The sequence below is a fragment of the Canis lupus genome, chromosome 12, assembly GCF_011100685.1.
Source record: "Canis lupus familiaris isolate Mischka breed German Shepherd chromosome 12, alternate assembly UU_Cfam_GSD_1.0, whole genome shotgun sequence".
Classification (NCBI taxonomy): Eukaryota; Metazoa; Chordata; class Mammalia; order Carnivora; family Canidae; genus Canis; species Canis lupus.
This window is the reverse complement of record NC_049233.1, coordinates 70,232,182-70,245,852: the sequence shown is the minus strand read 5'-3', so window position 1 is coordinate 70,245,852 and position 13,671 is coordinate 70,232,182. Positions and strand designations below refer to the sequence as shown.

Below are 13,671 nucleotides of genomic sequence, written 5' to 3'. Positions count from 1 at the left end.
ACTCAGTGCCTTTTACTCAATGACATCCAGCATTTGTCAACAACAAAAAAATAAGTTTTTACAACTAACGCACTTACTGTCAATTGCATTCAGGTGCTTCGTATTATTGGCTTGTCTTGTCAAAGGTACAGATCCAGCGTTTGAGTCCATCAGTAGCGGCATCTTCATTGGGGCACAGGTTTCAAAGCCAGCTGGATGCCAGGTGCCATGACATCATTCAGACTGCTATGTGGCCAGAATGATTCAGATGGTTAAGTAATTGAAATAACTGGATTGTCTCATGGTTTGCTTTGTTATTTCAACTGTATTATTGTTTGATTTGAGAAACAATACACTCCTCAACGGCTTTACTTCTGGAATCTATATTGTTTAAATTATGAATTGATCTTTTAATTGGTTCAACTGGACTTTATTGTGTCAACAGACACGGAAAGTTTCCTAAAATTGTGACTCTTCCACTCAGAGATGGCTGTTTAACTCCAGTACATTTCTTAAAATTTCTAGTAAGGCTTGTTTCCCGTTTTAGGATCATTTTCTATTTTTTGCATTTTTTTTTTTTCTAAAATACCAACTAAACTTTCAATCTCCCCAAACAGCAAGATTTGTTTAGTCATAAAGTGACTCCATTTTGATGACATGATTTTGGTTAGAATTACAGCCGGAGGGGTTCTCTTTAACTCATTTTCAAAGGTGCTCTTGAAGGGACTTTGCTATTATCCTCCAAGTTCGGATTTGCTTTTGATTGTTGTATTTCCGGAAATCACAAATAAATTATTCCCTGGGGTCAAGTGTGCTTTTCTTAGCAGTTTTCAGGGAATCACGTCCTGCTCTCCATATCCCTGTGCTGTGGCAGGTGGACGTTTGAGTCACCAGGGTGACCACCTTGAAGCAAGCGTCTCCGAGCTGTAGACCTTAACCTGCTCTTGCTTTCTGTAGTGAGGAAGTCGGCTATGTTTTAAACACATGGACTTGATGGTTAAACAGATCAATCACATCTCGGCTTTTTCGACACTCCCACCTAAATTTACATTCCACTGAATTTAGTAGAAATGAAGCAAAACAAATACTATGGGTTTCAAGCCATCAGGTTAGTTACCTTGACCTAAGTGACAGTCACAGTAAGTAGTTTGAAATGTTCATGGTCCAACCAGTTTGAGGACACTTCTCTATAGCACTTCATTCATTATAGGTTCAGAAAGGTCAATTAATGTGACTCAATCTATTCTAATGCGATGCTTTCTCATCATTTGCCATTGTTTACATTTATCTCTTTTAAACTATGCTTCGATGCTATCTCTACAGTTTATTTTAATATTTGATAATGTATAGAACAGTGTTTTAGAATTGACACAATTCTTTGGTAAATGTCAAGCTTGTTTCCTCCTGAATCCCTGTCCCGTGCGAATTCATTTTCACAGTGATGTTGATGCCAGGGAGTGATAAGGATCTACTTACAGACCTCTTTGGGGACTTTAGCTTTCAGGAAATAGGAAAGCTGTTCCTGTAACACATACCTTAAATACATAAATTATGGTGAGCAGTTTAAATTATGTGAGTGGGTTAGCTTTTAAAAATTCCTTGAAATGCTTTGATATTGAACTTGGAGTCAAATAGGACATATTGGGTGGAGAGAAAATGGGAGGTTGTAAATCATCAAGATCTACTGAATTAATATATTTTAATACAAGTCATAATAACAGAAGAATGGTGATATTTTATATTCTTTGACGATTATTTGAAAATTATCTGTTTCTTCTTTGCCTGCCTTCCTTTACCTTTTCTGGTCTTTTCCAAGTCACTTATGTGAAAAGTCACTTATTTCTTAGAATAACCTCCCGTATAAGTTTTTAGCTAAGGATTGAAACATGGGCATTTTTATCATGCCAAGATTATTTCCTTTCTTCTCTCTTTTTGCCTGCCTATGTCAAATGTCTGGGAAGACAGTTTTTTCCTTGACCAGATCCTGAAGAATGTTTGCTTGTTTGTTATTAAAACATAAACATTTCCCGTAGCACGATTCTTTGTATTTGTCTTAATTTTTTTTGCTATAGTTTCATAGAAAAACAAATTTAAGGGAACTAAAATCTTTCTTGTCTCTTATCAAGCGGAATCATCTTAAATTCTAATTTCAGTTTTTACAACACATTCCTGTTTTCCGAGTGACCTGTGGATTGCTCTTCTTTCCATACATTTTCACATCCATGTCAATAAGTTCAGGTTTTTCTTGCCCATTTGACCAAAGTCTATCCTTATTGTCTTCTTCATCTCCTTCTCCTCATTATCTTAACCACTTTTTATCAAGATCTCATTCTAGACAGGGTTTTAGGACCTATCTATATGGCTTATACTAGATTTACAACAACTTACAAGCTTCCCAGATAGGAAACTGAAGCTAAGATAGAGTGGTAGACCAAATAACGCCCCTCTCCCCAAAACATCCACACTAATCTCCAGAACACAAAACATGTTTTACCTTATATGGTAAAAGGGATTTTGCAGCTGTAACTAAGGTTTGGACCTTGAGAGGGGGGAGATTTTTGAAGGGTTATCTGGGTGAGTCCAATCTAATCACATGAAATCCTTAGATACAGAAAACCTTTCTTGGTGAGGTTAGAGAGAAATGTGATGAAGAGGAAAGTTGCTGGCTTTGGAATCAAAGAAGAGACTACAAGGAGGAAAAAAATCAGGCAATCCTAGAAGCTAGAAAATAAAAGGGAAACAGATTCTTATTTAGAGCTTCTAGAAAGAACACAGCCCTGTCAACAATTTAATTTTAGCCTGAGTCTCACCAGCGACCAGAGCTGTTAGATAATAGATTTGTACCTTTTAAGCTAGTAAGTTTGTGGTAACTTGTTACAGCGGCAATGGAAAACTGGTAGAGAGAGAGAGGTTAAGTGACTGTTTATGGTCACACAACATGTTAAGAGTTGGAGCCAAGATGTCATGGCTGATTGATCTACTTTGCCTTCCTCCATGCCATGCTGCTTTCTTAGTAGCCAAGAGAGAGAACTAATATTTCTTTCAGCATGCAGAGCTAAGTACATTTTCTTTATTTATTTTTCTGTCCAGCCTCTGGGCTGTTAATTCATCATTGGTCTTGAATATCTAGCACGGTGCACACTTCTTAATAGAACCCAGTTTAGGAAAGATAGAAGAGAAATACCCATAATTGGTGTGACTGTGCTATAGTACTCCACCAACAACGGGGTTGAGAAAGCAAGAGTTGAACATTGAGAAACATACATAGAACCAATATCTGTCAAGTGATATTTGCCAAGAATAATAAAAAAAAAAGGCCTTGAGTTCAACATTGTTACAGGAAAAGGCACATTGCATTCCAGAATGCACTGGAGGTTAAATTACAAGTTAAGTGAGTATCTAGTTTGTGTGACAAAGGCTGTTGCTGAATCTCCTACCCACACACCCAGCTCATTATTTCACTGTCTCCCTATTGTTCTATTTACTCAGGAAAAACAAAGAAGGTGATTTGTAAATATTGACTAAACAAAGGACACTTTAGAAAAGATTCCAAGAACTCCCTGTGCTTTCATTACCATGACACTGGAGTTACCTTCTAAAGAGGGGAGGGTCGTAGCTGACAGTGGTCCAGCTGCTCCCACAGCTTGAGAGACTGCCTTGCTGCAGGGCCACAAGGGGCCACAAAGCATGTAACAGTGCAGCAGGAGTGGGCTGGGGCACGTGGTTAGAAGGTTGAAATCATTGCAAAACCTCTTGTTTTGCACAAATACTTATGGAATACAGTCTCCGCTTTTCCACAGTGGGAATTCCTGGGTATTAGGTCTGAAGTCTGAATAAGTAAAGGATGAGTAAATACATAAACATCAAACAGCTTTTCTTTTGTAAGAAACAAGGTTATTAACTACTATAACAGAACACTAATGGTAACCATGAATTACCTCTTCATTTACGAGGTGTTTTTTTGTTGTTTGTTTGTTTGTGTGGGTTTTTTGTTTTATTTTGTTTTGTTTTTTAAGTAGACTCCACGCTCAATGCAGGGCTTGAATTCATGATCTGAGCTGAGATGAAGAGTCAGACACTCAACAGACTTGAGCTATCCAGGGGAGCCTTAGTAGTATTTTAAAAACAGTGTCTGTTCTCTATTTGTGATTCTTAAACAAAGGCTGATTCTGAATTTGGGGGAGTGGCCTATTGACTTCAAGATTCAGTTTTTCTGAAATTATTCCATGATCACTTTGGGTGGGTATTGCCATCTTCCTCGGCCCTGCCCATGAGAACCGAGGTGGTTTCCTCCAGACCCAAAGGCATCCTCCTACCAACACAAAGCTAAAAGCACAACAGTATTAGAAAAAGTTACCTATCTTTAAAAAAAATTCTCATCCCAATATTCATTAGATGAAGCCTGTCCTTGGCCCTCTTTGCTAGCTGCTCACTTTTCTGATGTACTGGTGCAAGAAACACGACGCCACCTAAGACATTGGCTCTGCCGTTCTAATTTTACCCCCGTGTTCCAAGTGAGAGTGGAGATTACAGTTTCCTCTTGGTTGTGAAAACTTCTGTAGACCCTGTAGAAGAGGTTTCTATCTGAGACTGATCCAAGGACTCTTTAAGATGGGAAGTCTTGGGCCATTTGGAATTTGACATTTTACAACTGGAGTAGAGAGAAAATAAGGCAACAGAGAAGTAAATATCTGGTCTCATCCAAAGCTATCTTCACTGGATAGATCTGAATAAATGTATTCACCTTGAATAATTGCCTATTGCCCTTAAGTATTTTAACTTGACAACTATTATTTATTTTAAAATCAATTTCTACAGATCTTCTTACTCCATGGAAGATTGACATTTGTGTGTCTTTGCTTCTCTCTTTCAGTTTATAATAAGCTTTAACAAATACAGTGCAGTGTATACCCAGAGATAGCGGTGTTCTATTTCTGGACATTTGAATGGCAGCAACTTCCTCTTTTAAAACAAAGAATTTGACTTCTTTCCAAATACCCTTTCATGCCAGGGCTACTCAGTTCACATTGCCCTGACTTTTTGCTCCCTAGGCTGGGTCAGCCCATCCCATGAAGCACCTATACAAACTGGGGCTGACCCGCATGTCCTGCTACTGCTCTCTTCTTACCACAAGGACGTAGGAGAGTGTATTTATTTGCTGCCCAATATCCACTCTTCTGACTTCTGTTAGCCATATCCATCTTACCATCACAGGGGTGACCTCACTGTGAAATAAAGTCCAGAGTTAACCACAACTGAGGATGGAGACATATTCCTAATGAAACTGTCTGAGAATGTAGATCCAACCATGACTTTGCCCTGGAATTCTGAGTTATAGGAACCAAAGCTGTGTTTTTTTCCTCTTAGGTTTCTTTGCAATGCATTTTTCTCACTTGCAACTGAGTCAAGTCTTATTTTATGAGTAGAAGGATAATATATCGCAGAGGCTTTCTAATTGTATCCCGAGGATCCCAGAGTGAATGAAATGACTTCATTATTCATTTCAGAAAATAGGGTCTGGAGAGGTATCTGCACTATCATTTTTTCTTGTGCGCACAACAGACATTACTAATCAATTGATATGGTGAGCTCTGAGTATTGCAAGGGGCCCCATCATGCACCCCAAGAAGGTAGGGTGGTATATAAAATGAACCTATCCTGATTCTAGTATCTTTCTGGTCAGAAAGAAAAAAGAAAAAAAAAAAAAAAAAAGGAAGTCTGCCTAGGGGATCAACTTGCCACTTCCTCGCACCCAGTAGTTAACACTGTCTGACCTCAGGGGCCATGGAAAACCCTATAGTATTTGCCCAAATCCTACTCTGTATTCTCTGACTCCTCAAATTTTCCATCAGAGCTTCAATATTTGTCTTTACATCTCAATGGTTGTTTATAATCTATGCATGAAGCATTTATAAGAAACTTACTATCACAGTATCCTTTGGGGCAAAGGTCTAGAAAAAAATGGAATGGATGGTTAGATCTTATTTTTTATTTTGTTGGTTCTGCAGATTTAACTTACAAAATAAACAGGTAAAACTGAAGCACAATAAGTTGAACTTTCTAACTTTATGCATGAGTTGATTTTGTTTTTAAAAAGGCAAGAAGATAATCTGTTTGCTTATTTGTCTATCTTTGTATTTAAAAGCCAAATAACTGTCACAGAATCTACAGGCATAGCCTTGTGCCCATTCATTCATTCAACGAGTATTTGAGGCTCTGCTTTATACTGGGTTTTGTACCTGGTCATAGGCACAGCTGTGACCCAGCAGACACTCTCTGCCTTCACAAAGCTTCCATTCCAGTGTCCAGAGTTTCTCTAAGCAACTCACCCAGATTTTCTCTTATTTTTATCACAGTGCTGGGAAGATGGCTTTATTTTATAGATGAGGAGGTTACAAAGCTAGAGATGGTAATTTCTTTGCCTCATGTCTCAGAGTATTAAGTGGAGGAAGTAGAATCTGAGTCGAGGCAGTCTGACTCCTCGGGCTGCAGGTAACACCGGGACACCTACATGGCTCCCAATGTCTGGGAGAGAGTGTGCAAGTAATGCCTATTATTGTTAAATGTTTTTAGAGAAAATGTACTTAAAATTGTCTTTCAATCACTTGAGTTTGGCCAAAGGATGTGAGAACAATTTTTCTGGAGCATAAGAAGGAAAGAGCAAGAAGCTAGAACTAAGGTGGCAGTGAGTAGAGGAAGAAGAAGAGGAGGAGAAGGGGGTGAGAAGGAAAGAGGAAAAGGTGAGGAAGAGAAGGAGGTAGGTCACCTCTATGAGGGAATGGTGACAGAACCAACACTGGCTTGGGTGCTTGGTCCTTGGTGGTTGGCACCTAACACACTACATCATTTAATTCTCACCACAGCTGTGGGTCACTCCAGAGCTCACATTCTTGCAGCTCAACCAGTCCTTGGACAGTTTTGTCTGGATTCATTAATTCATTTCTGGGTGGACCAACCTAGCCCCCCCCCCCCAAAGTGAGGATATGAAGATTCAGAGGGGCGACGTCTAGAGAGTGGTGCAGCAGGACTGGCCCAGAGAGGGAAGAGCATCAATACAAAGAATATTCACTTTGGAAACGTTAGTATTATTTGGTAGTGACATTTCTGGATGTAAAGTTGTGGTGAGCCCCAGGACTGGGTTCAGTCTTTTCTCAATGACTATAACAAAGAATTTAGTCTGCTGCCACAGAAGGTAGCGTCTAACCAGGGAAACTAATGTTGAGCAGACAAGGACTTCCATGGACCAAGGCTTCCTGGATATGCCCAGCCCCTAGAAGCTGAGAGCACAGCTTTTTGTTTGTGGATTCCTGGTTTAATGGTGGGTGTGAGTGTATTTCTCTGGGCCTGAGATTATGTGAGACAGAATATGTGTGTGTGTGTGTGTGTGTGTGTGAGACCAGCATGGAGTTTTAGAAAAATTATTCCCCACGGAGGTATTAGTTCCCTCCAGAGTTGAGCGCTCTGTTGCTCACTATTTTTTAGACAGCAGCATGAGGAGCCGGACAACCTTTATTTAAACAGTTGTTGTTTCTCCTGACCCCAGGTTAGCCTTAGAAAAGTTCTTCCTCCACAATTATTTTAGAGTTACCAAGAGAAAATTCCAGGCATATCTAGGCCATCCTTAAAAAAAAAAAAAAAAAAAAAAACAGCCCCCCTTTGTGGTATTACATTCAGATAGGAGACTAAATGTGACCTCATTTAACTATTCGGTCTGTCAAAAAGGAGTGTCATGCCCACCACTGTTATTTTGAGTGGGTTCCTGCAAAAATTAAGTTTTTATGTGTTCTAGTAGGCAATGTACAATCTTTAGTCTGAAGCACAAATTGTAGCCCTGTGTTAGTTATCTAGTACTATATAACTAATTGCTCTCAAAAACTTAAGAGGCTTAAGAGAGTAAACACTTATTATCTCAAAATTTCTGTCCAGAAGTGGCTTAGCTGGGGATTCTGTGTCAGCAGCTCTCACAGGCTGCAGTTCAAAGCTTGGCCAGAGCTCAGTCCTCCCAAGGCTCGGGTGGGGGAGGATCTCTGACCAAGCTTACTGCTGTGGCTGTTGGAGGCCTGAGAAGATCCACTTCCCAGCTCACTTGCGTGGGCCTCTCATCAGGACTGCCTGACAAAGGCAGTTGGCTTCTCGGAGCAAGCAATCCAAGGGAGAAGGGAAAGCTTCTAAGACAGAAGGGCAAACATCTTATGACCTGATCTCAGGAATGACACCCATTGCTTCTGCTGTACTCTGTTCATGAGACGTGAGTTATTAGGTCCTGTCAAAGTGGCTAAAATGAGCAACACAAGAAACAACAAGTGTTGGCAAGGTTGTGGAGAAATAGGAACCCTTGTGCACTGTGGAGGGAATGCAAACTGGTGCAGCCACTGAGGAAAACAGTATGGAACTTCCTCAAAGGTTAAAAATAGAACTTCTCTACCATCCAGTAATCTTGTTACTGGGTATTTACCCCCAAATTACAGAAACACTAATTCAAAGGGATCCGTGTACCCCTATATTATTGTAGCATGATTTAAAATAGCCAAATTATGGAAGCAGCTCAAGTGTCTGCTGATTGATGAATGGATAAGGAAGGTGTGGTGTATATACACAACGGACTATTACTGAACCATAAAAAAAAGAATGAAATCTTGCCATTTGCAACAACACGGATGGAGCTAAGTCAGTCAGAGAAAGACAAATACCATATGATTTCACTCATGAAGCAAATCAAATGAGCAAAGGAAAGAGAGAGAGAGAGTGCATGAAAGATAAACCAAGAAACAGATTCTTAACTATAGAGAACTGATGGTTACCAAAGAGAGGGTAGATGGAGGCATGCGTTAAATAGGTGGTGGGGATTAAGGAGGGCACTTGTGATCAGCACGGGAAACATATGGACTGTCGAATCCCTACATTGTACACCTGAAACTAATACAACACTATATGTTAACTATACTGGAATTAAAAAAAAAAAAAAGAAAAAAGATATGGGCTACTAGGTTCAGTCTACATTCAAGGAGAGGAATTGCACAAGGGCTGACTACAGGAAGGATCATTGGGAACTGTCTTAGAGGCCACCTACCACCGGCCCAATGCAGAAACCTTCCTGTCTGTGGATATTCTTGATCACTAAATACAAATAGACATTTAGGTTCCCTCCATTCAATAGTTGGTGCGGTCAAAATAATGCTGTTGGTAATTCTAAAGCAGAGCTAAGCAGAGCTTGTCTTTTCCTAAGCAGAACAAAAGTAAACAATGGGAGGTACATGTGAGAAGAAATCTGCTTCAGAGAACACTAAAGACAACTGAGCGGGTTCCGTTATGTCAGCATTTATCAAGGCCTATGTGTAGGGGATGCTCTGCTGTGCGTGAAGTTGTCTTTTGGTCTCCACGCACACAAAAAGTGCATTGTCTATTTAGGAAGGTAAGACAGAAAAAAAAAAAAAAAGAAGACTAAGAAAATGGAATAATAGTATGATTTTACATTAATATGAAGCACGTAAGTTGGTATAAAGACATCACATGGGAACAGGGTCAGGAAACTTTCTATAAGAGTAAAAGCCACATTGGATATACCTTAGGCTTGCAGGTCACATGTGGTCTCCGTTTCTCCTCTTCCTTCTCCTCCTCTTCTTTCTCTTCACCTTCTTCTTTTTGTATAACCTTCTAAAAACGTGAAAAGTGTTCTTAGCTTGTTGGTCAAACAAGTCACAGCCCAGCTTTGGCTTATAGACTGTAGGATGCCAAGACTTTTCCATATCTCTCTTCTTTAATCACTTGTGAACGATCTTTATCTCCCAATCCATCTTCAACAGATATTTTTACAGGAGCCAATAAAAATTCATTACTAGGAAAAACCCCCCAAAGGAATCGTGATGCTTTGATTTTATATAGTTGGAGGTTATTTTTGTATATTAACGTTCAATTTGGTGAACTTTCCATAAAGCAGATTGCTCTCCATAATGTGGGTGGGCCTTGTGCCATCAGTTGAAGGCCTGGCAGGAACAAAGGTTGGCCTCTCCGAACAAGAGGGAATTCTCCAGCAGACTACCATGAACTAAGCGGCATCCATCAGCTCTCCTGGGTGTGGAGCCTGCCGGCCTACGCTACAGGTTTAGACTTGCCAAACTCCATAATCGCCTGAGCCAGCTCCTTATAATAAATCTCTTTCTATATGTATGTACATGTCCTGTTGGCTCTGTTTCATTGGAGAACTGTGACTCATACAGGCACATAAAACTCAAATCCCCATTTTTTATTATTAGATTCAAAGGCATACGTTTTCTTGGTCACTTTGTTATAAAAGTTTCTAAGTGCTTCCTCTTAATTTCTATACTTATCTCACTGTAGACCAGTTGTAGGTTATGTTGTGCTACTTTCCTGCAGACCACTCTCTAGCTGGAATTGCTCCAGGAAGTTGGATAGGCAGGAAAATCCCCATGTGTTGTTTGGCCAGAGAAGCTGAGCTTGAGCCATGCCCTGCAGCAAAGGGTGCAGGCACTCCTACAGGAGCACCCTGTCACTCCAGGTTCATCCTAGGAAGAGCATATGTGCATCTTTGTGTGTGGGGATGGGGTGGGAGAGGTTAGGGCACAACTGAGATGGGGGAATCAGGTCAAGCAGTAAGCTTCCTTTTCATTAGAAAAAGAGGGATTACAGCTTAGCCCCATAGGCAATGAGGGATCACTATAGATTTTTCAGTAAGGTCATTATTGACATGACAAAAAAAAAAAGTGTTGTTTTAGGACTATTAATCTGGGGAAATGGAAGGAGAAAGTTACCGTGTTGTTGGGATGAGCATTCTTGGGCAGTGGATGAGTGGGTAGTGAGAGGTGATATTGGAAATACAGAGAGAGGCCAAATTATGAAGTTAAGGAGTCATGGAAAGATTTTTAAATAGGGGCAATCTTTACCAATTAAGATTAATGAAGAAAATTTTGGATTAATCCAGGCATAATGGGATAACGAGGGCCTGGATTGCAATGGCAGCCAGGGCTCTATTCATGTTGCTCAGCCCAAGATTTGCTTAATACACAATTCAATGGCTCCGGATGGTGGCAAATGAATACATCGTCAGACCTGGAAAACAGTGTCTGGTCTCGGATCAGACTGCATGTGAATAACAAGGTGCACGTACACGTATGAACTATACACGTAATAGTGTCGGGGGCTGATGCTGTTTGTTTCTAGTATTGGAAAAGGCACCTTGGATAATCCTCTTCTGGGGTTTACATCTATTTTGCAAATGTCATTGATAACCAGACTTCGTTTCTTTGATTAGCAGACTGTCTCCTAAATTAGTTAGAACATATAGGCTTTAAGATATGAGCAAGATGGTACTGTTTAGTTCTAATCTAGAAATTTGAATTCATGTGCAGACGTTTGAAATACAAGATGATGACTGACTTACAGTAATATAATTTAGAAAATTTGTCCCATTACTTGTGCTTGGAAAACCAGCCCCTTACTTTTCATAAAATCATTAAAAAGGGTTTCTAAGGCTCTCTTTTCCATACGGTTGGGAGTGATCAGACCTATACTCCAGCCTGTGAGGTACGTGTCACTCGAGAGCAGAATCGCTCAGACAAGGCCAACCCAATTCCTCCGTCTCGGTTGGACTGGTGGGAGATGTCATTCTCTACTGTCTCCCGGAGGGGAAATAGTCTGACCTCTTTCTCCCCCTCTGAGTCGAAGGATGGCTGGGCTGATGGATTAAGGCCACCTTTATCTGTGCACACGCTAGGTGAGTTCATGTTCTCAGCAGAACAGCCAATTTATTTGGAACAGTCGTTCTCCAAACGTGGTCTCCAGATCGGAATCATCAGCCTCACTGGGGAACTTGGTAGAAATGCAGATTCCCTCACCCCCCACCTGACCAGCTCTATCAGAAACTCTGGGGGTGCAAGGCCGCAATCTGCGTTGTAACAAGCCTTCCTGGTTACTTTCACGCATGCTCAAGTTTGTGAATCAGTGGGTTACAAGGAAAACCTCATTCCGAGTTTAACTGTTGAACCCAGAGCTTCAGTCTTAAACCAGATCAATAGATCTCTGAGTTTGTTTTGGCAAGAAATTGAACAATCGAATCATCATCAAGGAGCCAATCACGGTGTGGAAGAGAGACTCTGAAGGGGTGACTAGGTACGGAAATGAGGGAGTCGGCTCCCTGGGAATTCCTGCTCAAAGCTGGGGGTGTTTCTGCACGCCTTACGGGGATCCTCTGCACCTTGAAAAAGGATGCAGGTTTGCTAAGTGGTAATGCATTAACTTACCAGCGGCACCACCTGTGGCTCCCCAGGCTCCCAGCCCTCGGCCTGAGCCGTCAGCTCTGCCCAGCGAAGGAAGCCAAGCCGAGCGCTGCCGTAAGGGGAGGCACACGGGACACCCCACATCCCTCGTTTCAGCTTGCTAGGGACGCTCCTGTGCCTTAGTTCCTTTGGGAGCAAGCTATTAAAAATGAGATATTCGCTAAATTCAAGGGCAGGACTAAAAAATACCTTTTTCTCCAGCAAATGGTATTGAGACAGATTTTCCCAGGATCTAAGCTATTCTTTGGCCGCAAATGTACCTTTGGAAGGGTTTCCCTGCACAGGAAGCAAACCAGCTGGGTGTGCTTCACACAACAGACAGATTTGACCACGTTTGAAAATCATACTTTTGTAAACCAAATAACATTTTAAATTCAGCAGGGAAATTGCCACTTAAAAGGAATTTCCTGGCAGCTCTTTTGCCAAGAATATAATCATCTCATTATTTATTTCTTATGAAAAAGAAATCTCTGTATTGCAATAAAAGCTCAGAATTTTCAAGGAGGTGGAAAACTCTTGTTATTAGTGCTTTCTTTCTTTCTTTCTTTCTTTCTCTCTCTCTCTCTTTCTTTCTTTTTCTTTCTTTTCTTTCTTTCTTTTTCTTTTTGGGTTGACAAAGCCTTAAGCAAAAGAAAAATTCCTGTTTCCAATTTTTGTTGAAAATCTTTCTAAAATGCTTAAAATTGACTTTTTAAAATTAGTGGGCAGTGACTATAAATCAAAACTTCCCTGCTGGTTAAAGACTGTGTAGCCCATTTCTATCAGCTAGACAGTGAGAGACGTGGCTTCTGTGCTGACCATGAAAGGATACACTGAGAGTTATTTATCAGAATAAAACTTCTAGCTTTATTTCTTTTTACTTAAATGTTTGGTAGAGAAGAGCATCGGTTTACTCAGACACTTTTGGGGGTTGGGCCCTGGTTGACGTTTGTACCAGGCACACCTACTGAGAGTGTGTCTATGTTTGGAAAAACTAATATTTAGGAAATGATCCTGAGTTAAGATCTCTCTGGGTTTGACATGCAATCACATTCTCGCTGGAAAAAAATAAAAATCGTTGTTTAAGCCTGTGGTCTCTGTTTTAACATTTTGTTGTTGTTGAGATTAAAATCAAATTAACCAATTCGAGATTAAATGAGAAACGGCTCACAAACAGGCCTGCTCAACCCGGATGACTTGGGGGCAGCCCCCTCTGCAGGTGAGCAGGACAGGACGGAAAGCCACGATGAGACCTCGGCTCACTAACCTACACTGGGATTAATTTAAATTCAGCCAAGTTCATGCAGTTACTATGATTATTATTAATCCCTGACTCTTGGTGCCACTGGCGATACAAAGATAAATAAGAGATGGTCCCAGCCCTCAGAGAGCTCACAGCCGAGGGTGGAAAAGCTGCTGT

The 13,671-nt window shown here is 40.7% G+C and overlaps 1 long non-coding RNA gene across 1 annotated transcript; it reads right to left on the bottom strand.

Annotated features, from left to right (window-relative positions):
• On the bottom strand, positions 1 to 12,385 carry LOC119876853. Its single transcript, XR_005367499.1, has 3 exons — positions 12,237 to 12,385; positions 9,544 to 9,633; positions 1 to 225 (listed from the first exon to the last, which is right to left on the bottom strand). It is a non-coding gene; the product is annotated as an uncharacterized LOC119876853 (long non-coding RNA).
• Between the last annotated feature and the right edge of the window lie 1,286 nt (positions 12,386 to 13,671).